This window comes from Tympanuchus pallidicinctus, unplaced genomic scaffold (genome assembly GCF_026119805.1).
Source record: "Tympanuchus pallidicinctus isolate F22 unplaced genomic scaffold, pur_lepc_1.0 scaffold20, whole genome shotgun sequence".
In the NCBI taxonomy this organism is placed as follows: domain Eukaryota; kingdom Metazoa; phylum Chordata; class Aves; order Galliformes; family Phasianidae; genus Tympanuchus; species Tympanuchus pallidicinctus.
The window spans coordinates 11,680,870-11,707,758 of record NW_026294722.1 but is presented as its reverse complement, the minus strand read 5'-3'; the positions used below and the strand labels follow the sequence as shown (position 1 = coordinate 11,707,758).

General features: G+C 45.2%; 1 long non-coding RNA gene across 1 annotated transcript in view; it reads right to left on the bottom strand.

The window, feature by feature from the left end:
• The window catches only part of LOC128081095 (uncharacterized), a 59,371-nt gene extending 39,272 nt beyond the window's left edge, over positions 1–20,099 (bottom strand). The window contains exons 1-2 of the long non-coding RNA XR_008206977.1: positions 19,999–20,099; positions 7,262–7,435 (exon numbers count right to left, since the gene is read on the bottom strand). This is a non-coding gene — a long non-coding RNA (uncharacterized LOC128081095). The remainder of the gene's footprint in view (positions 1–7,261; positions 7,436–19,998) is intronic.
• Positions 20,100–26,889: the final 6,790 nt, after the last annotated feature.

The following is a 26,889-nucleotide window of genomic DNA, read 5'->3' as shown; positions in this document are numbered from 1 at the left end:
AAACGGGTAGGGAAAGCAGTGTGTAGGTGAGGAGAGATCCCAACAAGCCAGCAGTCAGGGCAGTGGCTGCAGCCCCAACTCAGCTGGTCACAGCTCTCTGCCAGGGCTCCAGAGCCACCAGATGAGCAACAACTGCAGGGACTTCTCTGCATGTGAAAGAAGAGTTCAAGAAATGGGGCGTTTTTACACCTAAACTGCAGAATTTATCCTCCTTCCTGAGGAACAAAGCTTGCAAACAATAGGACACAGCACTCTCCTGGCATCACCATTGCACAGTTGTATTTATTTCTCCACTCTGTAAGTCAAAATACGGCTATGTAAATGAAAAGCAACAAGTGCTGTTCAGCAATGCAATACAGCCGTGTTTTGCAATGATATTGGACTCCGCTTTTCCTTTTCACAGAATCACAGAATCTCTTGGCTTAGGAGGAACCTCAAAGATCATCTGGTTCCAGCCGCCTGCTGCAGGCACAGTAGCCCATCAGTAAATCAGGTTCAAGATCAGGTTGCCCCTGGCCCTATCCAACCGTACTTTGAGCACCTCCAGGGATGAAGAAGCATACACAACTTCCCTGGGCAGCCTGTGCCAGGACTTAAACTTCTCAGTTGAATTCCCACTCTTTTAGTTTAAAAATGTTCTCCTTCATCTTATCAGCACCCATCTGTGCAAAAAGTCTATTTCCATCCTGTTATAAGTTCCTTTTAAGGATAGGAGGGCCACAATGAGTTCTCCTATGGATCTTTTCCAGGCTAAACAAGCTGAGATCCTTCAGCCTGTCCTTGTAGGAGAGGTGCTGCAGCCCTCAGCATCTTCACTGCCTCTGCTGGGACCCTTCCAAAAGCTCCACATCTTCCAAAGAACGTGCCCCAGAGGCACCTTCCATGGGGCAGATCTGAAGGGGAGCTGCCCCAGAAGCAGCCCTGAGGCTCAGTGCAGGGCAGGATAGGCCGTGTTTGCAGCGGCTTCAGAGGAGGACAAGAAGCAGCAGCATCGTGGGCTCTGTGCTCCCCAAGTGCTGTGCCAGAGCCCCTCACTGGGTCGCTGGTGGCTGTGCAGCCTCAGGTGCAGCTGCCACGTGGCTGTGCTGCAGCAGCAGGCAGAGCCATGCTCAGCCCTCTGCCCCCCTGGTGTGTGCTGCCACGCAGTCACAGAGCTGGGGCTCTCAGGGTTCTGGAAGTCAACGGCTGGTTTCTCCAGCCGACTTCTTCCTCGTTCCCCCTCCTTGTTTTGCACTGGGATTCCAGGCTTACGGTTTAGCTTCCCGAAAGAACTGGACGCAACAACTGCTCATTTGAGGGTGTGTGGATGTTTATTGGAATGTTTATGCCCAGATCCCCTTGCGTCCTCTCTGTGGCCTCCAGGAGGGCCATCGCAGCGCCGTCCTCATAGCGGAGATGTTGTGTTCTTCCACCACCGGGCCGCCGTTGGCTGGGCTCCATGCAGTGCCTGGGTGGCTGGTAGCGGCAGCCCCAGCCCGGGCACTGTGGGCTGATGGAGGCCGATCAGCGGGGTTGGAAGGATGAGCTGGAGCTGCCGGTGGTCGTCTCCAGCTGGGCAGGGAAGTGATGGTCAGAAGTGTTGGTCCGTCCCCGTGCCGTTCCGTGCGGCTGAGGTTGGGCCGCCCGCTCACAAGGGGGGCCCGTCGGGGTGCCGCGCGGGCTCTCCGGCGCCCATTGCCGCTCCCGTGCCGCCCGCCGCAGCCACTCGCGGTCCTGGTTCTGCGGCGGCAGCTCCTCGAAGCGGCTGCGCTGGTTGAGCTCCCCGTGCCAGGAGGAGCTGCGCGCCAGCCGGCGGGGGGACCTGGAGCGGCTGCGCGGCGGCTGCGCGGTGGGGCGCTGCGGGAGCGCCGGGCAGATCTTGCCTCCCGCCGCTCCCTGGTGCGCTGCAGCTTCCCCTGCGGTGAGCAGGTCGGGGGCCGAGCCGAGGGGCGCCAGTCCAGGCGCTGCTGGGCGAGGATCCTCTGGCGGCACAGGGGGCAGCTGGGGCTGTTGGCCGTCCGCTGCTCAGTGCACTCCCTGCAGAAGATGTGCCTGCAGGGCAGAGCGCGGACGGTGTCGCTGACCCGGTCCAGGCAGATGGGGCACCGGTCCTCGCGGGCCTCCACCGGCCAGGCCCACGGCTCGCGCCTGCGGTTGGGAGCCGCCTCCTGGCTCATGGCTGCGGCTGCCCTGGCGCTGTGGGGCTCCAAGGATGGATTTGGAGCCCCAAGGATGGATTCGCTGGAGGCTGCCTCTTGCGGAGCAGTCGGCAGCCTCTGCGCCTCCGCTGGCAATCCACTCGCAAGACTCCTGTCTCACGCACTGGCCAAGTCTCAGTGTCTCGTGCTCCCAGAGGAAGACGCTCAGGCCTCGAGAGTCGCCAGCAGGACTCAAGGCGGGCTGGGCCCGCTGGGTATGTAGAGGCACCCGGCCCGTTGTGAGCGCATGGGCTGACTGTGACTCTGCGATGCCGTCGCCAAGGGCGCGCATAGGGGGAGCTTTGCTGTGCGCTTGTTGTGGCGTTGCTGTTGTTGGCATTTGCCTGCCCGAGTCCAGCCAAGGACTTTCTGTGGGGCATTTTCCCAAGCGGTGACAAATAAACGATTGGTTGAAGCAACCAATGGAATGGATTTGGTGTTGCCATTGACCAGTGCCGTAGCTGTGAACCGTGCTGGTGTTTGATAGCGGTGCTAGCAAAGCAAATGCTATCCTGGGTATTGTTCACCAAGAAGGGAAGGGAAGGGGCAGAGCTTAGCAAGAAGGGCTCCCTGTCTTGGTGGGGAAGGAGCAGCGCGGCTTCCCTGTTTCTCTTGTCTCCTTAATCTCTCTTCCTGCTACTCCTCTGCACCCTCCAGGACTTTCCCTCACATCCTAACCTAATCTGTTCCCTTTTGGGGTGACTTATAACGTGTGTTGGGTGGGGAGTCATGAACATCATTGTATGTTCTTATTGGACTGTGTAACCCTCCTTAGGGCTATGAATTTTAATATTAACTTCAGCCTCCTCCACGTCAGTTGTTAGTCATTAGCTCTTCTTGTCTTACTTATTGGTTGGTTGGGGCCATACGTTGTCTTTCCCTTTTCTGGCCAATGCACTTGTGCAAGGAAGCCTTTGTTAGTCTTCATGTCCCTTGCCAAAGCCGCCTCCAAGCGTGCTTTGCAGAGCGTTGGCGGCCAAGGGGCTTTTCTGCAGGGCTGCTTTCCATCTGGTCAGTCCTCACGTGCCCTGGTGCCCCGGGTTGTTCCTCGCCGAGGGCAGGACTTTGCACTTGCCCTTGTGCAGTCCTTGGGATTCCCCTCAAGCCGTTTCTCCAGCCCGCCCGGATCCCTGTGGATGGCTGCACGGCCTTCTGCTGCATCAGCCGCTCCTCCAGTTTGGGATCCTGCGCGGCCCTGTGCGGGTACGCTGCGTTCCGTCACTCCAGATCGTCCTGGAGGCTCTTCTGTGGGACTGGAACCGCTTTTGGCCCCTGCCAAGAGCCTGCAGGGTGGCAGCAGTTCTTCCAAATTCAGGCAGGGCAGCAGATCTGTAGAGGTGCCAAGGGGCACAGGTATCTCAGCTTGGCATTGATTACAGACGGCTCCGAGTCATTTTCCAGGGGCAGGTGAAGTTGTTTCATGGCACAGTTACAACTGTATCCCGAAGGCTTCACTTGCTGATGGCCCTGCTAGCACGTAAGCATCTCATGCTGCCATCTGCATGTGGTCATTCAGCTTGCAGCCCTGACTCTTAGCTTCATTTCCCTACCTCAGGTCACAAACTTGCATTTCACTCCTGTAGCCTGATCTCTGCAGTGAATCACTGCACATTAACGGTCTGAAACTTTCAGATTTCCCTCCCTGGCAGGCTTCCCTGGGAGCGATTCTAAGCACGGCTGCATCTCTCTGTATGCTTAGACTCACGTAATGGCTTCGGTTGGGAAGGGCCTTCAGGCCCGCTCAGTTCCAGCCCTTTGCCATGGCCAGGGTTTCCACGCGGCAGCTCAGGCATCGCAGGCTCCATCCCACGTGGCCGTGAATGCCTGTGGGGACGGGGCAGCCACACTTCTCTGGGCAGCAGCGCCAGGGCCTCAGCGCCCTCTGAGTGAAGAGATTTCTCTTTGCGTGGAACCTCAATCTCCCTCTGTTTTGCTTAAAACTGTCCCCCCTGGTCCTGTCTCTGTCTGACAGTGTGAGCAGTTGCTCTCCGTCCTGTTAAGCTCCCTTTAAGTGCTGGAAGACTTGGAATCCAGGCGCAAGAGGCACGAGATTTGCTTGTCAGCGTAGCTGGGCACAGACTGAATGCCTGCACGGGCAGGTGAGCCCCACAAGCAGTAATGAGCCGCTTGGTGGGGCAGAGTCAGCGCCATGATGGCAGGGGATGGCTGCAGGATGGGCTGGGCTGTGTGCCGGCGGGCTGGAATGCCAAGGCTCAGCTGCTTACAGCCGTGATGGGAATTAGTGTCACTGAACGTAGCGTGAGAGGTTGGTCGAGCTGTAGTGTTTCTTGTTGGAATAAAACCCAGGGAGGCTTGCTTAGTCTAAAGTGTGTGTAGGGTGGCCCTCACGTTGTGCATCTTGCAAGCGTTGTAGCAACAGCAGATCAGATTTAAGCAAGGGAAGGGAACTTTTCTTACTTTCTGGAGGTAGAAATTGAGGGGAGGTGTTTGGAAATGCTGTTGCACATGGATGACTTTAAAAGAGGCCGCAGTAACATCACGTCCAAGTTTTTTCTTGGTTGTCCAAGGAAACCAGGTGCCAGGCCTCGTGCTCCCTGCGTTGGATTCAATGCTTATCGTGTGCATCCAGGTTGTGGCTTACAGTAGCACCTCAGACTGTTTTCTGCGAGGAACATGAGCCATGTTGGGAAGGGCCTTCAAGCCCGCTCAGCAAGAAGGGCTCCCTGTCTTGGTGGGGAAGGAGCAGCGCGGCTTCTCTGTTTCTCTTGTCTCCTTAATCTCTCTTCCTGCTACTCCTCTGCACTCTCCAGGACTTTCCCTCACATCCTAACCTAATCTGTTCCCTTTTTGGGTGACTTTTAACATGTCTTGGCTCGGACTTGAGTACAACAATCATATATACTTCACAGATAGATGGATGTTTGCTGTCATATTAATAGTTCGCTTGCGGATTCCTCCTGAAGACTTCCATCTTTAATGTTCCTTCCATCCCAAGCCATTCTATAATTCTATGATTAACAGCCTCAAACATTTATATTTGCAAACCAGTCTTTCATAAGTGTGGAATTTTGATTTAATAATATGCTTAATGAGCAGTAATTAAAAACTAATTGCAATTAAAACACTATTTAATGAGGTTTAACAGTGATCTGATAGATATGTATCTATCACTGATTTCAACTTCAATAAATATTTTCTTAATAACAAACTGGCATGTAATTAGCATGGGGAAAATGTTGCTGTGAAATCTAAATTAAATTAAAACATACTTAGGGTGCTTACCCACTTATTAGTACGCTCTAATGAAAAATATTTTAAGTGGATTTTCTGTTTCTTCCCTCCATTCCTCACCCCCCAAAAAAGTAGGCAACAATTACCAGAATGAAATGAGAACAACTTAATTGATTGCAGAATACGAAGGTATGATTCAGTCCTAGACACAAACACTTTGGCTGAAAAGCCCATACCATCTATGTTATGACGCATGGAGTTGAACATAAGCCTGCCTGGAATCTGAAGGTTTTATAATTAAGACAGTTTATAATCTAAATTCTCACCGCACCTTTCCCACAAACCTGTCCATGCTGTGTTATTTTTCTGTTATTATAAATTTATGAACACCTGCCTAAAAATTAAAAATAGAGTCGCAGAATCACTCAGGTTGGAAAAGACCTTAAAGATCATCGAGTCCAAACACGACCTAAACATAGTACCCTAACTCTTCACAATCATGTCCCTGAGCACCACATCCAAATGGTTTTTAAACACAAATAGAAATACTCTGTTTTCTGTCTTTCTTCAGATATGAAGTTTGAATATCTAATTTGTTGTTGTTGTTGTTTAGTGGCAGAGGGAGAAGGAGATGTTTAGTATTGGGAGCTTAGTGTATGTAAACTATTTTGTTTGCAACTGAGGTTTATCAACCCTTTATTTTGCACACATGTATTTCCGTAGCTTAAGCCCTGATCCTGTCTGTCTCCTTTGCTCCCAAGACTCCTTATAGTGGCTGATACTTTAATTGCTCCAGTATTTATTATGACTTGGACTAAATTCAAAGAAAGCATTTCATGGAGAAAAATAGCTTTTAGGAGAACACAACATTTTTGTGGCAAACACAAATTCTCAAAACGCCAAGTAATTCTGATCAGTTGGTTGCAACCAAGCCATTTTAATTTGTGGAAACAAAATCTGGAGAAATATTTCAGAATTCCTATTTTTTTCCCCACCTTTCTTTACTGCTTCACAACAGAAACTGTGGAAAACCCAAATGAAAACATTGTCCCCACAGATGCAACCAAGTCTCTTCCTCTTGTGTCTACACGATGCCTACCACTAGGATTCTGGTTCACAGGAAGGACATAACAATGACACAGCTTTATGATACGAATGTAAACTGTTCCCTAAGTTTAGAAAACCCACAACTTTTCCATGTTTCACTGCAGAAACTTTGGACTAAATGACTTTGCTCTGTAGAAACATACATAGTGTATATAGTGCTCGGATAAGGTTGTATTGCTATTTTTCTAGTTTCTTTTTTCTTTTTTCTTTTTTTTTTGTTAATAAATCATTGCTGACAGTATGTATCACATTTGCTTGCAGACAAACAGGTTCATAAGACAAAGTGGCATATCATTAAATGTAATTTAAATACAGAAGGAAAATGCGTTGGGAAAATATTTGCCATGAGTTCACTATGGTGTCATTTATTTCTTCAGAAATGGGAAAGACTTCTGGGAATTAGATATTAAAGGTACAGTTTTAGCCCTTAATTCTGTTCCTCTTGAAGACAGCACCAAGAACAGGAGATGAAAATCATAAACCTGGTCTCTCTGGATAGCTTCCCACTTAAACCCACCAGCAGCTGCTTGGCTTGAACATCTTCTTTCTCCTTATACAGCACAAATAGACTAGCATGAGGGACTACTGATATTAAATTTTGGTTATTTTCTGTTGGATTTAAAGTGCCAATCTTGATTTAAAGTGATTGGTCAAACACTGTGCAGTATCATTATATAAACCAAAAGCACCAGCCATAGAAAATAGGTAATAGAAAGCAATGTGAGAATGCGTTACTGAATATGGTGTATAACATTATGCCACACAAAGAGAAATAGTGTACGTACCCAGCCAATTCATGATTGATCCTGAATGCTCGGATAGATTATTTGCAGTGTGTGAAGGATGTTTTCCTGGCATGTTCAGGCTTCAGATACGATGTGGATAACACTTAGCATTAAATAATGCTCCTATAATTCCCGTTCTCAAGCATTTCACAATCCGCTGCTAAATGTGACATCCTGGAGGAAACAAACGGCTTGATTAAGGACTTATTAACATTGAAACAGAACTGACTTCATGGATTATGACAGGTCCTACTGTACATGTCATGGTGCATCAATGCTGAAAGCAAAGATACTGCCCTAACTTCAGAAAAACACAACTATTTGATCAGGGAAATGCCCGCCCCATAGAGGCAGGCACAGATAGCACCCAGTTTCAACGGGCAGAACAGAAACTCCAGTTTTTCAGTCCAATGTTTCCCAGTCCAGAGCAGTGGCTGTTATTTATCTTACTTTATTGCTTGAATGAAATAAAAAAACATTCAAATTGTATAATATCTAGGCATCCTACAAAATTAATAGGTTAACTGTTCTTTGAAGAGGAAAATCTTCCTCCACTTTCTCTCTTCAAACTGTTTTTCACAAAAGGGCTCAACAAGGAGCCTGGAAAGTTTATTTATGATGTGGATTACTGGATAAAGGCGAAAATCCCCTGTGGCCACACAGGTTTTCATACCAAGACCTCAGTTACAAAACAGTGCCAGACTGAGCTGTGAATTATGTTCATGGTGTACCCAGTCATCTTGTGAAAGCTCACAGTTTCCATATGAAACATCCCAAGGTGTTTCTGGCCATGTTGGTGCCGCTGCAATAGCTATAGTGGCTCAGATGCAACCGGAATTCAAACAGTTTTGTCTTCCTAATCTCTTGAGGCCTTTCAAAAACTCCCCTTAAAACACAGTAAAATAAAAGGAAAATGGGAAGCAGAAAATGAGAAGCTTTGAAAAATAATTCATGTTTGGGGTTAGGTAAACTGCACCAAGCTTACCAGTTACTCTCAGCTAGGAGAGCTTAAGCAAAAGGAGAGAAAACAACTACCACTGGTGCCACCAAGAATCCAAACAGACAGGAAATGTCCATCCTCCTTCAAGTATTTTTCTCTAAAAATGGCAGAAATGTGATTCAAGGAAGACATTCTCTAACACTCTCAGCTTGTGGCTAGCAGTCTGGCATCTCTGATGATGTTCATCTCAGGCTGAGACAAACAGGAGACCCACGCCAAGTTGCTCTGCAGTCCGTGGCCTGTTGCCAGAGTGTCATTTTTCACAGAAAGGATACAATACCAAGCAATCTGGCTGAGAATGAATAACAGTGTCATCTGCATTCATTCCACTGTAAGGGCTCGTGTAGTACTGTTTTGCTCACCTGTGATACAACTCCAATCCAGCACACACATCACTAGAGGCTTCTACTGGTCAGCCCTCCAATCTTGACAAGGAACTCACATGCAACAATTACTTTTTATACCAATGATTAGAAAGGGTTCAGTTTTTTCGTGAACTGAGGGTGATTTATTTTTTGATTGCTGGAAATGTATCTCTTCTCTCACTCAACAAAACAGAACAAAAAAAAGCACAAGAATTAGAGAGCTTGGAAATAAGTACATTTAGCAGAAATAGCAAACCATTAGATTTGCACATTACTGGAGATATAAAAGAAAAGAAAACGCTGCAAAGCCAAAAAAAAACACTGACAAGATTTATCTGCCGATTGCAAAAGAGAAACGAGCAAGCTGAAATAAATAGAAGTGTGAGAAAAAGAGTTTGAAAAAATAAATGCAATTTCTGTCCTCAGTACCCATACCTGAATACGCCTAAGCACTTATTAATTGCTAGTCAGCTCCTCATCTCCTAAAGACAGCAAGGGATGTTGGAAGTACTGAGTAAACTGAAACAAATGCACTGTACCAGCTGGTACCAATGGGAAAGAGTGGTAGGGAACTGGGGAAAAAGTAAAGCTCTCTTTGGTATCTCAGTGAATTCCTGCCAACAGCTACTGATACGATCTGATTCTAAGCACAACTCCCAGGACTTGATTTTCATGCTTGGAGAGAGACAAGGAACAGCTTATGACAAGTCTCCATGAGCTATCAAAATGAAGAAACTCTAAATACCAGATACAGTGGAACACAAGCCAGCAACAAACAGAGGAGAGCACACATTTCTCACTTACTGCTGCACAGGAGACAGGGGCAATGGATATTCAAAATTAGGATCTTTTTTCTGATTTCCCATCAGATAGTTCTGCATCGTCACTGGTGACTCAGACATGCTCTGACAGACAATGCCTTCAGCAATAAATGAATTTTTGCTGTGGGAGAGGGGAATAAAAACAATAATAAATTCAGAGGATTTCATAGAAATCTTCTGTATTTTGAGAACTGAAGAATGACGTAAGAATTAAGAACAACCAGCACTGGGAGAAGTCAGGGAGAAGCCCTTTTGGTCCCATCACCAAAGCCAGGATCTGCTCTATGTAAATATCCCTGACTTAAAAAAAAATCTCCAATGCAGATTCTCCTACTTGTCTTACCTGTCAGCATCAGAAGCCACGTGAACGGGGGCTGCAGGGCAGATATTCCAACTCAGAAGTGCATTTAGCACCAGAAAATTCCAGAAACTAGCTTCAGCCTGGTGTGCCATCCCTGTGCAAGAACCGTGCACAGCTCTACACTGATGCTGTCTGACCCTGGAAAGGGGTACTGCTGATCAACAGCAGGCTGGATTCAGCATCTAAGGTGCACTGCACGAACCATACAAGTGACACGTCATTTAAAAAGGGTCTGCAGAAAGAGGTTACCATAAAGCTTCCATTCCAAAGCACTACAATCTTACATTTGCTTATTAAATTTCAGTTGGGGCCCCAGGTACTTGAATAGAACACTGGTCTAGCTAGTGCGTTGTGTTCTGCTTACTGCTGCTGATGTAGTCATAACTTACTACGGGAACTGCAAAGCCTGGGACTTTAATCTCCTCTCAGCATCCCTTCCAACTCTGACGGTCAGGGTAAAACTAGCACTGCCACATTTCAGTTTCTTTTTTTAAAAAAGCATCCTGGGAATACAGAACAAAAGAATAGTGTATCCCCTGCTTAGGAGCCCCCAGTTCAAAGACCAGTTGAGACAATGGCAGGATTCTCACTCATTTTGTAGGCATTTAATAATAACCACTGAATCCAGATGGAAAGCTGATACTGTTAGAGGCACATAGGGAACTTCTGCTTGCTGTTGCTTTTGCACTGCCCGTGGGGCTGCATGGCACCCCATCCCATCCCTGCTGCTCTCATACCACGGCAGCCTCAGGAAACCCTGTGGTAGCCTGAGGTTTGGACCTGCAGCTTTAGCCATGCACAAAGAGGTCTGGAGCACTTCTCCTGCGATGAAAGGCTGAGGCAGTTGGGTTTGTTCAGTCTGGAAAAGAGAAGGCTCCAGGAAGACCTTACTGTGGCCTTCTGCTACTTGACGGGAGATTATAAACTGCTGGGAGAGCAACTTTTTTACACTATTTGACTGTGATAGGACAAGGGGGAATGGTTTTAAACTAAGAGAGGGGAGATTAAGGTTAAATATATGGAAATTTTTTACTTGGAGGGTGGTGAGGCTCCAGCACAGGCTGCCCAGAGCAGTGTGAGTACCCCATCCCTGGAGGTGTTCAAGGCCTCGTGGGATTGGGACTGGGTGGCCCTCAAGGGCCCCTCTGACCCAGGCTGTTTTATGTGTTTTATGTTATGTAAGGGGCTGGGTGCTGCACTGGGGCTTCAATCTCAAGGTGGAAGCTGCAAAATGTGCTCTACGATCAGCAAACTTGTTGCGGCTCCTGCTCTTTGACTAACATTTTAAATGCCACGGTCCTTAAAGCCCAGAGTGTTTCTCATGGGTTGTTATCACAAGGCTCAATACACAGCAAGGAAGGATGAATTCCCTAAAGTGTACCAGAAAAAACCCTGACTTCCTCTAAACTAGTCTTCAGGAGCTCAAGGAATTCCAACTCAGTGCTCAAAACCTGTGACTCAGGCCCCAGAAAGGCTTAAAATGACTTGAAAGTCATGAAAGAACAGAAAGGTAGAGTACTACATTTCTGTTGATTTTGGAGGCTGGACCACAGCATCTATGGTCATCCACCACAATACAAAGACAAGAAATGTGTGGGTTTTCGTCTATAGACAGAAGAAATGTGGATTTCTTAATACATATTTTTTAAATAGAATCCAAAGAAAAAGCAAGCTCAGAAGAGCTCAGCCTTTAAGAGACACTGAAGGCATTACTGGAAAGACTCAAGCAAGTTCCCAGGCTCAACAGCAAAGCCACATTCATACTGTTCCTTCAAGGCCACCAGAGACCCCACACAGCTGAGTCTGCTCCCTGTGATGCAGTACTGTGGAAAAGGGGTTAAACAGTGGGAAAGACAGACAAACCAGCTTGCAAAATACATAGTAAACAAAGAGGTTAACACCACTCAGCAAGCCCCAGAATCATACTGAATGATTCACATGTCAGCAATTCTTCAGCATTTGCTAGTTCCAAAGGCTTATTCTGTCAAGTCCAAACCAGAAATAGCAGCACACCTCAAATAAACATCATAACAGCACATTCTGGAATCAAGCAATTAAAAAGCAAGGAGCTATGGCATATGCTTTACCCTGGTGAGCAGGAATGTTCAGGAACACGTGCTTAAAAAGTTGAGCATGGGATTCAATGTTTCGCTAAACTGAGACCAGATGAATTTCACAGTCAGCTTACTGTTATCATTACTACTATCATCACTATTCCCAAACAGTCCATGACAAAGCTAGCTAACCTTTTTCAAAATAAGGTTTTCATTCAGTTTGTCCAGAACATACAGGTATTTATAGCTGTCATGTTAAGGAGTCCGGAGAGCAAGAGCAGTAACTACCCAATTTGTTCCGACCAAGCTGGCCAGGGCTGGCTACTGCTCTGCACCCCAGGCATGATTTTGACAATACAGAGTACTGTAAGGAAATGGAGCTGGGCCTGAATGACTGAACACAACACACAATGAGTAAACACTACCAGGACGATTTGAATATATGGAGCAACAGCAGCAGTTTAAGCACTCCTACCTCGTTGCTTTTGTGAAAACACAACGTTCCTGCTGTGAAGAGATGGTTTAGAACAAATGTTGGCAGCTGGAACACCCTTTAGTTAAATCACTGATACTAGATAATAGTTAAGAAGACAAATGGAAAGCACCTCTTTAGAGAGGTTTATTTCTATTTAAATGGACAGACGTGTTGGATTTCAGGAGCTGGGACTGTAACACATCTGTATTTTTATTTAATTAGCTTTTTCCGAAATGAGATTGCAATGTGGCAAGCGGTGTCTTTCAAACCAAACACCTGTAGTCAGAATTAGAAGCTTGACAGCTTCCACAGCCCAAGTTCCCAGGCGCTGAGGAGGTGGTGGGGAATTGTTTGAGCTCCAACCCAGGGAAAACTCTGGCAACCTCATCAGCAGCGTTATCAAGGTCTCTCCAGATCTGAATAGCTTTCCTGTCTGTGTGTTTTTATGTGTATGCATATGTATTTATTTATTCATTTTATTTTAAGGCCAGTTCCAACAGGAAAAAAGTAATAGAACAGTGAGAATTTCCTGTGACAGTAAAACCAAAAAAAAGCCCATTAAATAAAATAAACCTAGACAAAGCCTTATGTGAAACTGAAATAAAGCTGAGATGCCCCAGGTGCAAAATGGGTCAACTGTCCTTCGTACAGCTCGGTGCTGGAAATGTGCCCAGCTTTTGTAAAAGGTCCCAAAGCCACGGTGGAAGGCTCAAGATGTTGACTGCCCTTGGGCTACACACTTGGCTGCTGCAGAGGCAGTGACCTTTATTCCTGACACAGGGCTGCATTTTCTTTTTTGCTTTGGTTTTCACCAGAGTTCCTACTTTTCACCAGAAAAAAATAAATAAAATTGTCCATCCGCCAGGCATTGCAGACTGACATTTCAGCATCTGATTTTTTTTTTTTTATTTTTTTATTTTTTTCCAAGGGCAAAATAAAAGGATTGAAGGCTGCTGCTCACAGTGGCTTCCTAGAGCTCAGAGCTTTAGGAGCCTGCTCCCCTGCTGAGCCACCAATCAGTAGCCATCTCTGACTACACCAGGGTGGGCAGGAGGCGCAAAACTGAAATTGCATAAATGCTGGTACCACTCCCTGGCATCCTGCTTTTTAATCCTATTCCTCTCACTTGAATGGAGCAAAGGGCTCTGTGCAAGTGGCACAGAATAGAGACGAGACCATTCCTCCACATTTCCCCATAAGCAAAGTAAAAACCTTCAACTTTCGGTAGGATCCGTGCTTGCTCAGTGTCACATGGGTAATGACAGGCTGATGACAAGAAACACATGGTGCTGCTTTATTTATTTATTTTTTTGTCTATTTTTACAGTTTTCTATTACTGCAGCGTAGATTCTGTTTGTGGGACGGCATCCCACAGCAACTGACAGCATGCAAAGCCAGAACAGGCAGATGGTTCCCAATCAGGCAGCCTTAAAGCCAAAAGCCAACAGATGAATTAGAGGCAAGGGGAGCCCCATGGAAACCATGGAAGTTAGCACAGACATCGTGGGGCTCAGCACAACAGCTTCACCGCTGTAAAGGTTTTACAGACATCTGAGAAAAGTTTGAAAGTGGAAAGAGAGCAATGGAACTTCCTTAATGGCACAGAGAAACTCATGAAGGTGCTTTGAAAGTCTGAAAACCAGGCAGCAGAGAGTGGCACAGTGAACCTGTCAGGGGCCACAACTGGTATCTTAACCACAAAAGGAAAATATTACATTGCGTGAAGAAAGGCCATAAAGACCTTGAGAGTGAAGACAAGCAGATTATGCTTGATATGGTAAAATGCAGACTTGCAAGAGAGCTGCAGAGAGAAGGGTGGCAGGCAGGCAAGGCAAACGCTCTCTGCAGCAGAAAGAACGTGCATGAACAGGGTGAGATTGGATTTGTCAAGGCCAGCATTAGCCACGTTGTCATAGGAATTGAGACGCACAGCAATGACAGCCTGAAACGAGCGTGTGAGCCACAAGGGGGGACAGAAATGGCAGTACTTAGGTTATGTGGGAACAAGTGGCAAGAGGTAGATACAGCCTAGAGGCACGAACCAAGAGAGACATCTGAGCCAACGGTAACATCCACGACTGAGTGACAGGCAGGATCGGAACGTTGTCCATGGTGTTTAAGAAAGAGCAGGCTTAAGGGAAGTGATTAAGAACCACAGTGAATATTAGCTGACAGCTGGTCATCTGCAAGGGGACACACCATGGGGACAGGAGCACCGCTGAAATGAAAGGCACCGAGCGTAAGCTGGTAGGTCTCCACAGTGTCAGTATGGGGACAGAAGCTGAATTTGTGTTTAAAGAGGAAAGCAGTGAGATTCAGTGTAGAAATATGAGGGACAATGACCAAAATGAGTCCCTCTGAACCTCAAAGGAGTGCTAAGGAATTCTGAGGAGTGCCTACTCCTTCCTCCACTTTAAATGCTGCTGAATTGCTCCCTCCAGAGAAGAATCATCTCTAGTGCTCATTAAAGTACATCCAAGAAAGTAGCTATTTTCTCCTTCTCAGCTGAAATTAAGTAATGGAAAAATTTTTCCAGCAAACAATTTTATGGTACAAACCTTATAGCTCCTCCTTCTTCTCTTATTATAACAGATACATATATATCAGATATATATATATTATAACAGATATATATAACAGTGGACAGAAAGCAGATATTGCACTCTGCAGAACTGACTGGTTATGATACGTACAGTTAGCAGCTACCTGCTGCATAACGCTCCCAAATCTCACAATGTTTTGTCAGCACTTGCTGTGTCCAGTCCCACTTCAAAGCCATCCCCGTGCTTTCAGAATGGGCTTCCAGAATAAGAGCTCTCTCTAATTACTATGTGTTTCCACTAGGTTTTTAATCATTAGCATTAAGGGACTGAACATAACCCACTGAGATACTGTAGTGTAAACACGAGCAATGATTATTCCAACCTCTTTACTGGTTCCAGGTAACGATCACAGTATATATTTCAAGCTCTTGTGTGGTTTAGGATGGTCGGTTTTCAAATCACGTTATCCTGCATGTTTCTGGTTAAGGCCAGCTAAAGGCTAAGGTCTGTCAAGGGGGATAAACATGTTTAAAAATTATTTTAAAGGCTTTCAGTTATTTAAAGTCAAGGCCCATGACCTGTTAAGAATCAGCAAAGATGAAGACATCTGCCTTATGCTATTCCCAAGTAAACATATGCTGCAGAACTACAAGACAATTTAAAGTTGGAACTTCACTTTAATTTATGGTAGCTGTGCAACTGGCATTGCTCAGCATAGAGATGGACATGTTAGTTTTAATCCTGTTAATACAAGTTTTAGAAGCACTCTACACGTGGCAGTCCGGTACTCACAGAAGTACTGATATTTGCCCTAGTTTTTGAAAAATGAATGGGAGACCTTGTCAGGAAGGCATGAGTTTGAAAGGGCCCATGTAACACAGCCTTCATTATAGTTTTAAACCCTATCTCCCATAAGGAAAGTAGAAGGGGGTACAGTTTTTTCCATGTAATAACTTTGTAGTTACTGGACTCTCTCTGGTCACTCAGCTCACACTGTGAGGCTGCATGCAGACAGATATCAATCGCTCATTGCTCCTCCAACTCGTCTGCATGTCTGACTGCCATCACAGCAGAGCACGCAGGCACTCAGCACATGCAAGATTTCTCCTTCTAGGATTGTCCCAGATTTGAACATTTCAAATGTGACTCGTCTGCCATGTAACAGGGTCTACAGCATGACACATCCTGAAAATAAGCTTGGGTGCTTAAGCGTACAAAAAGGCCACCGAGTGATTTCTGATGTACATTTATTTCATGCCCCATAAGTATGTAATTTAAGCTTGTTGTTTAGCTACTCTTCCTTGAAAGTTGAAGTAACAGAGAAGACATCCCATTTGCCACAGACTAAAGCCATAAATGCTTGATTTGGTGCGATTTTTCCTGAACAAAGATGTTCAAATTGCATTCATCGGGGTATGTTTGGCTTGGGGTATTCTTGTTACTTACTGTCCTGTTTGTGTTTAAAAAACAATTTGTCCTTATTTTCAGTGAAACACCAGCAATGGAAAGTTTTGGTTGACACGGTTTTAAACCCTAGCTTGTATTTTCAGTTTGTTTAATTATTTTTCTTGGTAAAACACAAAGGAACTAACTGGCCACTAGAAAGTATGCCCTTGCACCAAACCTGCTCTGGTCTATGCTTGGCTGAAGTTCCTGGGGGACCCTGTGACACGATTTTTCTGTGCCACCATTCTCTGTTTGTGGAGGAGATAGGAATTGCAGTCTCCAAATAAGTGGATTCTCATCAGAAATAAATGACAGCTCAGCAGAATGAAGTTTACTGCAGAAATATATTGGCTTAGAATAATTATAGCTTTTATGAGACATCTTTCACCAGGTCAAGATGGAGATTTTACAAAAAATAAAAAAACAAAAATAAAAAGCCAACAAAAAAAACCAAAACACCCAATCATCACAGTAGCAATAATAATAAAAAAACAAAAGCAAACAGGCTATTTCAAGCTATACCAAGGCCTTGTTTTTTCATGAACTACCTGGCATCAACAACAGGCCAAGCTTTGATCACAACCACAAAGGTGAATTTCCATTGAGAGCATGCTAACACCACCCACCAGCCATGCCCAAGCATCTAATACGTAAATTAAAATCACCAGGCATGCACAAAAAAGGGTTGACACCCACTTCCATGGGTGTAGTCCAAGGCATGTCCCGAACTGCTGCACAGAGCTGGCAGAGGCACAGAGGGCTCCTATCAGCCCCGCTGCCCAGCAGCCATCTGTGCCCACAGGTGGGGATGCAAAGAAAGAAAGGCTCCGCCCTGTTCCCAGTGGATGGGATGAACCTCTTCCCCCAAGTGAAAAGAGCCAAGCCAGGCTCACAGCCTCCAATTCACAAGTGTTCATCTATGAAATCGGATTCCCACCCCTCTCCACTAAGAATCTGCTATTTCAACGGAGCGCAAGATGTCAGGATTTTTGCCAACATGAGCACAGCTGTCAAAATCTCATCCTTGGAAAGAATCCCAGATAGACACATGTTTTACCCCAGCCAAAATGGTCAAGCTTTGCAGAGAAACATTCGGAGAGGAAAAAGGTTCCATACTGTCATTGCAGTATCTTGGGATTGCTCACAGCCAGACAACTGGGATGCAGTGTTTTAAGAGCTGAGCCGTTAAAAGCAACAGGCATCTTGCTATTGACAGCAACAAGAACAGATTCAGTGCCTTTGGCATAAGATTATCAAAAACAGCATTACAGGAAGGGAAGCAAGCTTGTTTGGACTTGAGAGACAACAAATAAAAGAGAAAATATGCTCACAGAATCACACAGAATCACAGAATGGTTTGGGTTGGAAGGGACCTTTAAGATCATCTAGTTCCAACCCCCCAGTTTTCTTCTACAGTATGTTTTTCCAAGTGTCTTCAGCACTTTTGTCTGGCATTTCCAATGAGGGTCTGAGAAATCTCAGGTTTATGTTGCCCTTGGGTTCATGCTCTTTCAAGCCTGGGAGACCAGGCTAGACCTGCCATCAATGCCATGGGGAAGATGAAGCAGATTTCTCTCTGGATTGTCTCAGGGACCCGAGACCACTGCAGCCACACAGTCCTCATGGGCACCAACACAGGAAAAGTTAGTTGGAGCTGGTCAGTGGAAGCTGCTGAGGTTGTGGCCCCACTAGCAGAATCACACACCCCTTGTGTCTGACATGTGAGGGGCAGCTTTGGGAGGGGGAGTCCCCAGCTCAGAGTTTTGCAGCTTCCCATTATCCTTCTTGTGAAAGCATGCGGTCTAGCCTGAACTGAGCAAGATTTCCCAACCTTCTGAGCAGGCAAGCACCAACCTGTTTCTCCTATTTTGAGATTAGGACAAATAATTTGGCTCAGGTTATATGCATGGACAGGGATAAAACTAGCAGAAGTGCAGCAACTCCTTGATCCCCGCCAAAACACTGACCACTACCATTTTCCCAGCACCACAAATGATGCACATGGGACTCATGCGTGTTGCCTTTCATATTACGATCCAATTTGCGTGCAAGCAGCAGCTAGCTGCTGGGAGATGAACTTCTACAGCTCAGGGGGTTGGGGGGGAGAGGTGGCATCAGAAAAATCTTCAATCATTATCCTCTTTACTGGAAAACGTGCATCTGAATGGCCAAATTTACTAGCTGTTCCAGATCTTTATGAGATTTATAAGGCTTAAGAAAAAAATTTACTAGAAAGACATAAAACTTCAGTGGTTTGAAATGGAAATGTTTGCAAGGGACTTGGGATCAGCTGGTTTCAATTGCAGCCCTGTCTGAAGCAGGGAGGGCTTCGCTTCAGGTCTGAGGACCTCAAATGTCTCCTGACCTGACCTTCCAAAGACAGCTAGAGATTAAAGCAGCCTAGAGAGCCAATGCTCCATCATTAGGAGGAGCTGTGATACCCCAGATAAAGGAAAAGCACAACTGAGATGATGAGGAGCACATGGCAAAGACATTCACTTCTCTTTAAGCAAACTTGTCCAGTCCTGCAGAGCCAGTCCTAAGCTAGAGCTAACAATATCTGATAAATCTCCACTGCTTAAGCCCCCATCTCTGTACCCCAATCCTTGCTTTCCATCTGTCCACACAGAAAGTATTCCTGCCTCTGTTCAAGCACAGTCTCAGAATCAGCCCTCTGCCTTCACAGAAGCAACCTCAACCTCTAATCTTTGTGAAGAAATCTTATCTCCAAGCTAAATTTGACCCAATGGAAAATAGAAACTGAATTCATTTCCAAGCATAACAGGGGAGACAACAATACACTTGGAAAATGTTGTTTTTCCTGTATCAGAAGCCTGAAACCACATTACACACATCCCTTAATGAGGGTAATAAGCTTTAACTTAACAGCCTCTGAAGTGAGCTCATCATCCACTTAAAAATAATATTCCCTTCAGTACCTTGTAAGGCATGTTGGGATAGGTTGGCCAACACTTAACACCTCTGCATTTGCCAACATATGTTCCTGGCTCTGAAACAAACACAAAACATGTGAAAATTTCCAAAGGGCATCTGCAGGGTGCATGGAGAGGTGCTGTAGAGCTGCTGATGAGCTTCTTGCAGCACTCATCCTTCCTCTCATTGCAGGATGCTTAATTACAGCGGGCTGCTATGGGATTCACACCTAGCAACTCGCAACCAATCCACTGGCAATTATACTCAAGGCAAGGTAAGAAGTATGTGGGATACCTCCTGTCTCTCTCTTCTACCCACATTGCCAGACAAGGTTTTCCTTCCTTCCTTCTCCTATTTTATGTCCCACAGACCAAGCATATAGCTGCTCAGTTCGTCTAACTAGTAGACCTTTCACTGGGACTGTCTTTAATTCTGTGTAAGTGAAAATACCAAACACAGTGTCCTAACTTATAGGAAACATCTTTGACGTGAAGTGTCAGAGCCTAGAGAAGAGAGGACTGCTGCCAATACAGGGTTTTGCAGAGCAGAGCAGCTCCCCTGCCCAGCTGCCTTCATGCTGGCTCAGGCTCAGCAGGGCTGCACTGCAAGATGCATTTGTTGATACTCAGCATTGCTGTTTGAGATAGTTTTACATAATTCTGCTTAGACATCCTTTGTGTCTTGAAATGTGATTTCTGGCACACTTTGTCTAACTTGCATACTACTTACAGCACTTACTTGGGTGCAGGGTTGAGGAAATCATCTGTTTTAGACATACAACTCCATGCCTTCTCCTGATGGCATCTTCCAGAAAAGCAGTCCACAAATCGACCTCGCTCTGTATAAAGACATATGTACTTGTTATAATTAACATCAGCATCATCTTTGTTAGATCTCTTAGCAGACAAGCACGATTAAGAACATTTTCTGGCCCAGAAACCTGTTTATTCAGGTAGTTTCACTTAGTAATTAGGTTTTGAAGCACAGAATCAAACTTCTCCGTCTACCTATATTCATGAGCCACCAGCAGAAGTTAGCAACAATACAAGCTGGCTGTGCTTTGATCAAGATTTCCACAGAACTGACCAAATATGCTGCCTTAAAATCTTGAGTCCTAATTTGTGGGTTTTGACGAAAAACTGCAAATTTGGCTCTAACTTGAAATATACTGAATTGTTTTCTTCATCAGCAGCATCACTGTGAACTATTGTCTGGCAGAAAAGACAATTCTGGCTCCTACCCACCAGCCCACTGTGTGACACTAAGCTCACGGGCCGACTCCCAAGCCATGCAGCTCAGTACACGAGCTGAAGCTGCGGTCCTGCTGTAGCTTCTCCAACAAAGTAAATGAATGAGGGGAGCTTGCCAAGCCTCAGTCTCTCAAGATTCTCTATCCCCAGGACTCCCATTCCCTTGCAGAGAGAAAGTTTACTGTTACTGACATAGTATTGCAATTAGCTAAATCATCTGCAACACAGTGAACTGTTAACTGCTTTTCATTACAAACCAATCAAGGTCCCTTGTCTTCAGTGCACAACAGGGCCATCCCATGGGCTGAGAAACTGACGACCCATTTTTTTTTTAACCCTTCACTAATTTGTAAGCAGACTTTTTTCTCCCCAAACTCTTAGATAACAAAGGCCTCTCAGCTAGCAGATGGCTTGCAAACTCTTTCCACTGATTACTGACCTAAGCACCAGTTGTGACCCATGATCTGCTCTACTACTGCTCTCTGAAGTTGCCCAATGCTGAACAGCAACACAAATTCCCACCTTTTTTCCTCCAATATGGTTTTACTTATATTGTTTCCACACTTCAAAATTAAAAAGCTACTTTCTGTCAAAGGTTTTCTGCATCGTTATATTTACTTCACTATAAAGTACTGATAACCTCCCCATCCTCCAAATACTGCATTCATGAATGGGGATGTATTCATCTACAGCTTTCCTGTACATTTTAGATGTAAAAAGTTGAATGCATTCCTATTTAGCCTTTTTTAACTGCTCTGTGTTTACCTGCATACTTTTCAGACCATTAAGCAAATACTCACGCATTAACTAATTAGTTAATTACGACTTTATTAGGAAAGAAAGACAATTCTCCAGAAACCTGAAAAACTGTGAACACTGAAACAGCAAATCCAAATAAATCAAACCACTTCCACCTGTCTCTCCTCATTAATACACAGGACTGTAGGCATCTTCTCCAGTATTTTTCTTTCTCCCTTTATCTTCAACTCAAATGGATTTGTAGCTTAGGTGGCTGTAACACACTGCATGCTCACACCCTTGGCCTGAAATTCCCAGTAAGGCAGGCAGCTTTGTTTTTTTTTTTTGTTGGGGGGGGGGGGGGGTGAGGAGGGGAAGGGGAAGGGGAGGAGGGCTTTCTATGGGCATCAACTACTAAGCCTTTTAGGACTCTCTGTAAATCTCAGCCTTTAATACCACTAGATTTCAAAGCATGTATATAGATTTATTACTGTAGCTTTCTTTAATCAACCAAAAGTAAAGTACAACAATATGGCATTGCTACTGTGGGGAATGGGATGCTACAAAGAATATGTGTGCTTGACCCTGAAATTAATCTCTGATTTTTTTCCAAATTTTTCAAGATCACCAGAATATGCAGAGAGAGGAAAGAGCTGAGGTGGAGTGGAAGAAGGACTGCTTGTAAAAGGAGACAGGTCCTACTTCAGACATCATTCAGAGCATATTTGGTTTCACACTAGTCAAGTACAGTTTGTCTAATCTGACTTCAAAATCATTGTTTACCCCTTAAAATATCTTGGTTGTATGAGACAAGATATGAGTCTTTAGGAGTCTGGCAGGGCGAAGAGAGAAAAAGAAGGAGGGAGACAGAAAGTCAACAGATCAATAAAAGCACTTTAGGGTAATGGCTCTACCTTGAGCAGACCGGGTCTGGATTCCAGGCCAGCCCAGCACTGCCAGGAAATGTGCATTTGTGTGAATGAAACGCTCAATCCGCAGCATGGCAGCAGAAGGCCGAGGCTCTGTTGTGTCCCCATCCGACACCAAAGTTTGCTTCCTTCCTGCCTGTCCTTGCTCACAGCTGGCGTCCTGTCTGCAGTCACCGAAGGAGGGCCAGGGTGCCCAGTTGAAGTGAAAATTGCAGCTTTCTAGAAAGAAGGAAAGGAATGCAGTAGGACAAACTGGAGTGAGAAGTGGGCACAGAGGAACATGCAATGCTTTGCCTTGCTTTTTTTTTTTCCTTCTTTTCATGCCAGTTACACAGAAACAAGAAAGTGCCTGAGTCAAGTTGGAACTCGTCATCCAGGAGGCAGCACCAATCTAGCGCATCTGGGCACCATCTCCCAAGGGCTTCCCAACTCCATAGCATTTTATTACTGTAAGGGCCCCACCTACTGCTAAAATTTTGCAATGAAGCAAACCACATATTTAAATATCATCTTTTGTTTTATTAGAACGTTCATTAAAGAACTCTCAACCATTCCATCCCATCTTCTAGCTCTCACCCTCATACACACATAAGAAAGCACACGTAAGCCAACTTCACCAAAGATGGACAAGCCAGAAAAAGCCTCCCTGCTTTTTATACCAGTTCAGAGGGTCCAGCTATTATGGTGACCCACAGAACAAGACCTGCTGCACTCAACCCATGCCAGAGACCTTAAAAAAGTCAAGACAGCCTGCTTCCAGATATCCCAAAGCTTTGGGCTGCTCATAATTTGTGCACTTCTGCACACAGGATCTCAACTCCTGGCAAGGTAAGAGAGCCCGGCAGCAAACAGTATGAAGCTCCTGCTGCCCCCACATCACCCTCCCAAAAAGCAAGCAGCAGCTCTGTTTTTCAAGACAGAGGAAGGGGAGCACAACAAAATGAGGAGAAACTGCAACCAGACAAATATCAAAGATTGCTTCTCTTTAATTATCCGTCCTCAGAATCTTTGCCCATCAGCTGGAACTCCCCATTGCTTTTTCTAAAGTAAACAAAACCACACGTTTTTAATGCTGTCCCACCTTACTTCTTTGGTCTGACTAATTAGCAAGGCTGGACATAAATTGTTCATTTGTGACACTGTGAATAGCCTCATCTATTCTGGACAGCACACATCTGTTTTCACACACGCATGCTTACGCAAACACCCTTAGCCTGCTGCAGGGACAGCCAGCATACAATTTCAGCCCCATATTGAGTTCTGGCTGGTGCTGAGGTCCCCGAGGCTGAAGAGAAATAAAGCTCTTAGAGGGGAAACAGCATGTAAACACAGCTCTTACGTTTTCCCGCACGGAAAATGTTTTTTTCAGATGAAGCTGCTGAACAAATCATGTGAGAAAAGGCCTGCTGGCATACAGGTTGGAAGCAAGCTTGCTTGCAACCAGGGAGAGGAGAACATTGCAAAACGCATCTCTTCTATCTCCTCCCTGAGCAAACAGGCCGTGTCCTACCAGCCTGAGCAAGCAGCAAAGTGCAGGTGGTCAGAGGAGTGCATGCTACTGAACCACGCTGCACTCTCAGACCTTTAATCAGTGTTTCAACATGAAAGAAATCTCTCTTCACACGTACCTCATGAACCTGACATTAGATTCTCAAAAAAAAAAAGTCCAAGAATTACTTTCCTTGTGGCTACCATGACTGCTTTAGGTGCTGCTCTCAGTAAATAGGCTATTGATCTCCGACACGTGGGCCTGACTTGTTGCTCACTTAATGTCTAAACTATTTTATTAATATTTTTAAATCAAATTCTATTTTCCACCAACACATGATGACAGACATCAAAGCAGGGGAGCAATGCCTCTTGTCTGTGTAGTATGCACATACCTGATGAACACCAGCAAGGCTCATGTAAAGCAAGGGCCTCAGCTCCCTGGCAGAGGATCCTGAACCCCTTCTCCAAGCACTGGGGATTTACCCAAAGCAAACCTGGAGCCCATCCCCGCCCTGGGCTGCTCTGACATAAAGTCCACAAACTCGAAGGGGTTTCCGTAGGCAAGGACAAAAATACACCCTGCACATATGGGAGGATGTTCAGACATGCAATTCACACACCATCATCCATCAACACAAAAGGAGAATTTCTCAAGAGCTCCGATAGCACAAACGTTCTGGGGGCTTTATGGGGTTTTGTCTTTGGATTTTAAGGCGATTTTTCCCTTCATTCCTGGTGGGAAAGCTTATGCCTTTATTTCTATAACTATAAACCAAATAATAGATTAGGGTTTTTTGTTGTTGTTGTTTTTTCTTTTTTTTTTTTTCTATCAGGCATAGCAATGGTACTGAACATATCAATGGCACTGAACATATGCAAAGTTTCCACTAAAGGTTTTTGTAACTTAATTTTCCTCTGGAGACTAGAAGCAGCCAGATATTCTGCCTCTCGCTGGAAGTTGGCCGGTAGCCACCCCGTGCTCCTCTCCCTGTCATCCCCCCAGCCCCCAGCCCCAGCACTGTTAATCAGATGGCTGTATCTTCCCTATATTTCTCCTGTCAAGCTATTAGGGGGATACAGAAGAGAGAAAGAAGAGAATCAGCTGAGATATAAACCAGCCCATCTCCCTGAGTGCCTCTCCTTCTTTTCAAGGTTGAGCTGTCTGTATTGCTGCACACCCTCCTGTCACGGCTAAGGAGAAACTTGCTTTCCCTTGCAGAGAGAAAACAGATGACATTTATTTCCCAAACTGAGAGGGACAGAAAGAAATTTGTCTTTGTGGAAGCATCACTAACCTTTAAAAACAGAAAACTGTGGCATGGAAAGGGAGAAAATCCCTGTCTGTGGGGTACGCCTGGCTAGGCCCAGTGCTGAGCAGGATGGCAGCCTCACAGGGAGCTCCTGGTGAGTGCCTGGTGGTGAGCAGGGGCAGCTGGTTGGAGGCAGAGCTGTTTATGAGGTCTACAAAGAACCTCCAAATCCAATTACAACTGGAGCTGAAGGCACTGATTTTTACACATCTTCCCTTCCTCAGTAGGAGTGCAACAGCCCAGCACACCTAACATCTATGCAGTTTTTCCTCTCATGGAGGTATTCCTGTGGGATTTTGTCTTTGCAAAGAGAAAAAGTGAACTCCTACTTCTGGATATCTCAAGAATTTGAGAATATTTGGATTCCAACCTTCTTGGCTGGGCTTAACTGCCATTCTTGCACATAAAGGAGAAAAAATAAAATTGAATAAAACAGCCAAAATGGGTGTTACACATCAGAAACAAGAAATGTGCATGATTTTGGCCTTAACCATCAGTTGATAACAAACCAAGTAGCAAACTAATTGAGAATGCTATAAATTTTCTAGTAATGTGAGGATTTCTGATCACAGCAGAGAGCAGACTGCACTCCAGCAATGCAGGGCGCAGACCCACTTCAGTTCACATTCCCTTTGCTGCCCAGTGCTCTGGTTTTGAAAACTACTTAGAGAGCTTTGTAAGAGACATTCAGGAAGCACCTCAGTCTGTCCAGGAAAGATGACCTTGCTACTACCAATAAAAGACTTATTTGGGTATCCCCTCAGTTCCCTTAAAAACATTTGTGTACCAGGTAAAGACCTGTCAGTAAGCACAATGGGTCACTGCAGAGAGATTTTTTTTTTTAAATCTGTGTTAAACAGAGAGTAAAATCAAATTTATTTACCAATACTCGAGTTCCTTATTCAGACAAAGCATTTGCTCATTTTAAAAAGAGTCTCAGGCTAAGGAAGGAGCTGACAACTTTTGAATGCACCTTAATGAATGAAGTGTTTGCTCTAGGCAACCCCTCTCCTGCTAAGTTTGAGCTGGCTTCTTGATTTCAGATGTTAATAAAATATCAGTCCTTTCACTTTGGGATTTTTGTTTGCTTTTGTACCTAGAAAGGAAAAACAAAGGAAATTTCTCGGAACGTTGCTGAAGAATATCTAACACACATGGCTGGTGTTTTTAGAAGAGAGAAACGTGTGAGTGCAAAAAGCACAAGGGAATGCAGGAACACGTGTGTGCCTGAAACAGCAAGCTCACCTTCAGGCAGGGTGTGCAAGAAGAGCTACATCTCAGCCCTGCATTCCACAGAGACTTGGCTCTCCCGTGTTCAAACCCGCCTCCCTGGGAGCCCTCCCCAGCCAAACAGCCTCCCTGCCCTTGCTGCAACCTTTTGTCTTTCACTCCTCTCTCCTTCCTTTATCTATGTACTACAGCCATTATCTCCATCAGCATAACTCCTTAAGATACACCTAGACATCATTTTGCCAATGAATGCATTTCACACAACATTAGTCATATTGTACTGTGGATAATTTTTATGATATTGCCGTGCCTCTCCTTGGTACATTGTTACAGTTTAATTTGTACATATCCTGCTGCTGATGTAGCGGCACTCAGCTGTAACCAGAGAAAGCATGATGGTTCTGTATTATTGCAACACATTTTCTCTCTTTAAAGACAAAAAGAGATGGAGATATTTCTTAAGAGAAGTCTGTTTGCTTTCTAGGATTAGTTAGATGCAGACAGTTAGGTGCGGGGTAAGGGAAGAGCCACATCCCAACTGCTCCACGGAAAGAATTCAGATTCAAGGTTACATCTCCAGCCTGCTCCTTCAGCATACGCTATGAACTCACATGTTGATCCCAGCACCTTTTCACAACATTCGGTGTAAGGATTCCAAGAACAGTCTTCCAGACCTTATCT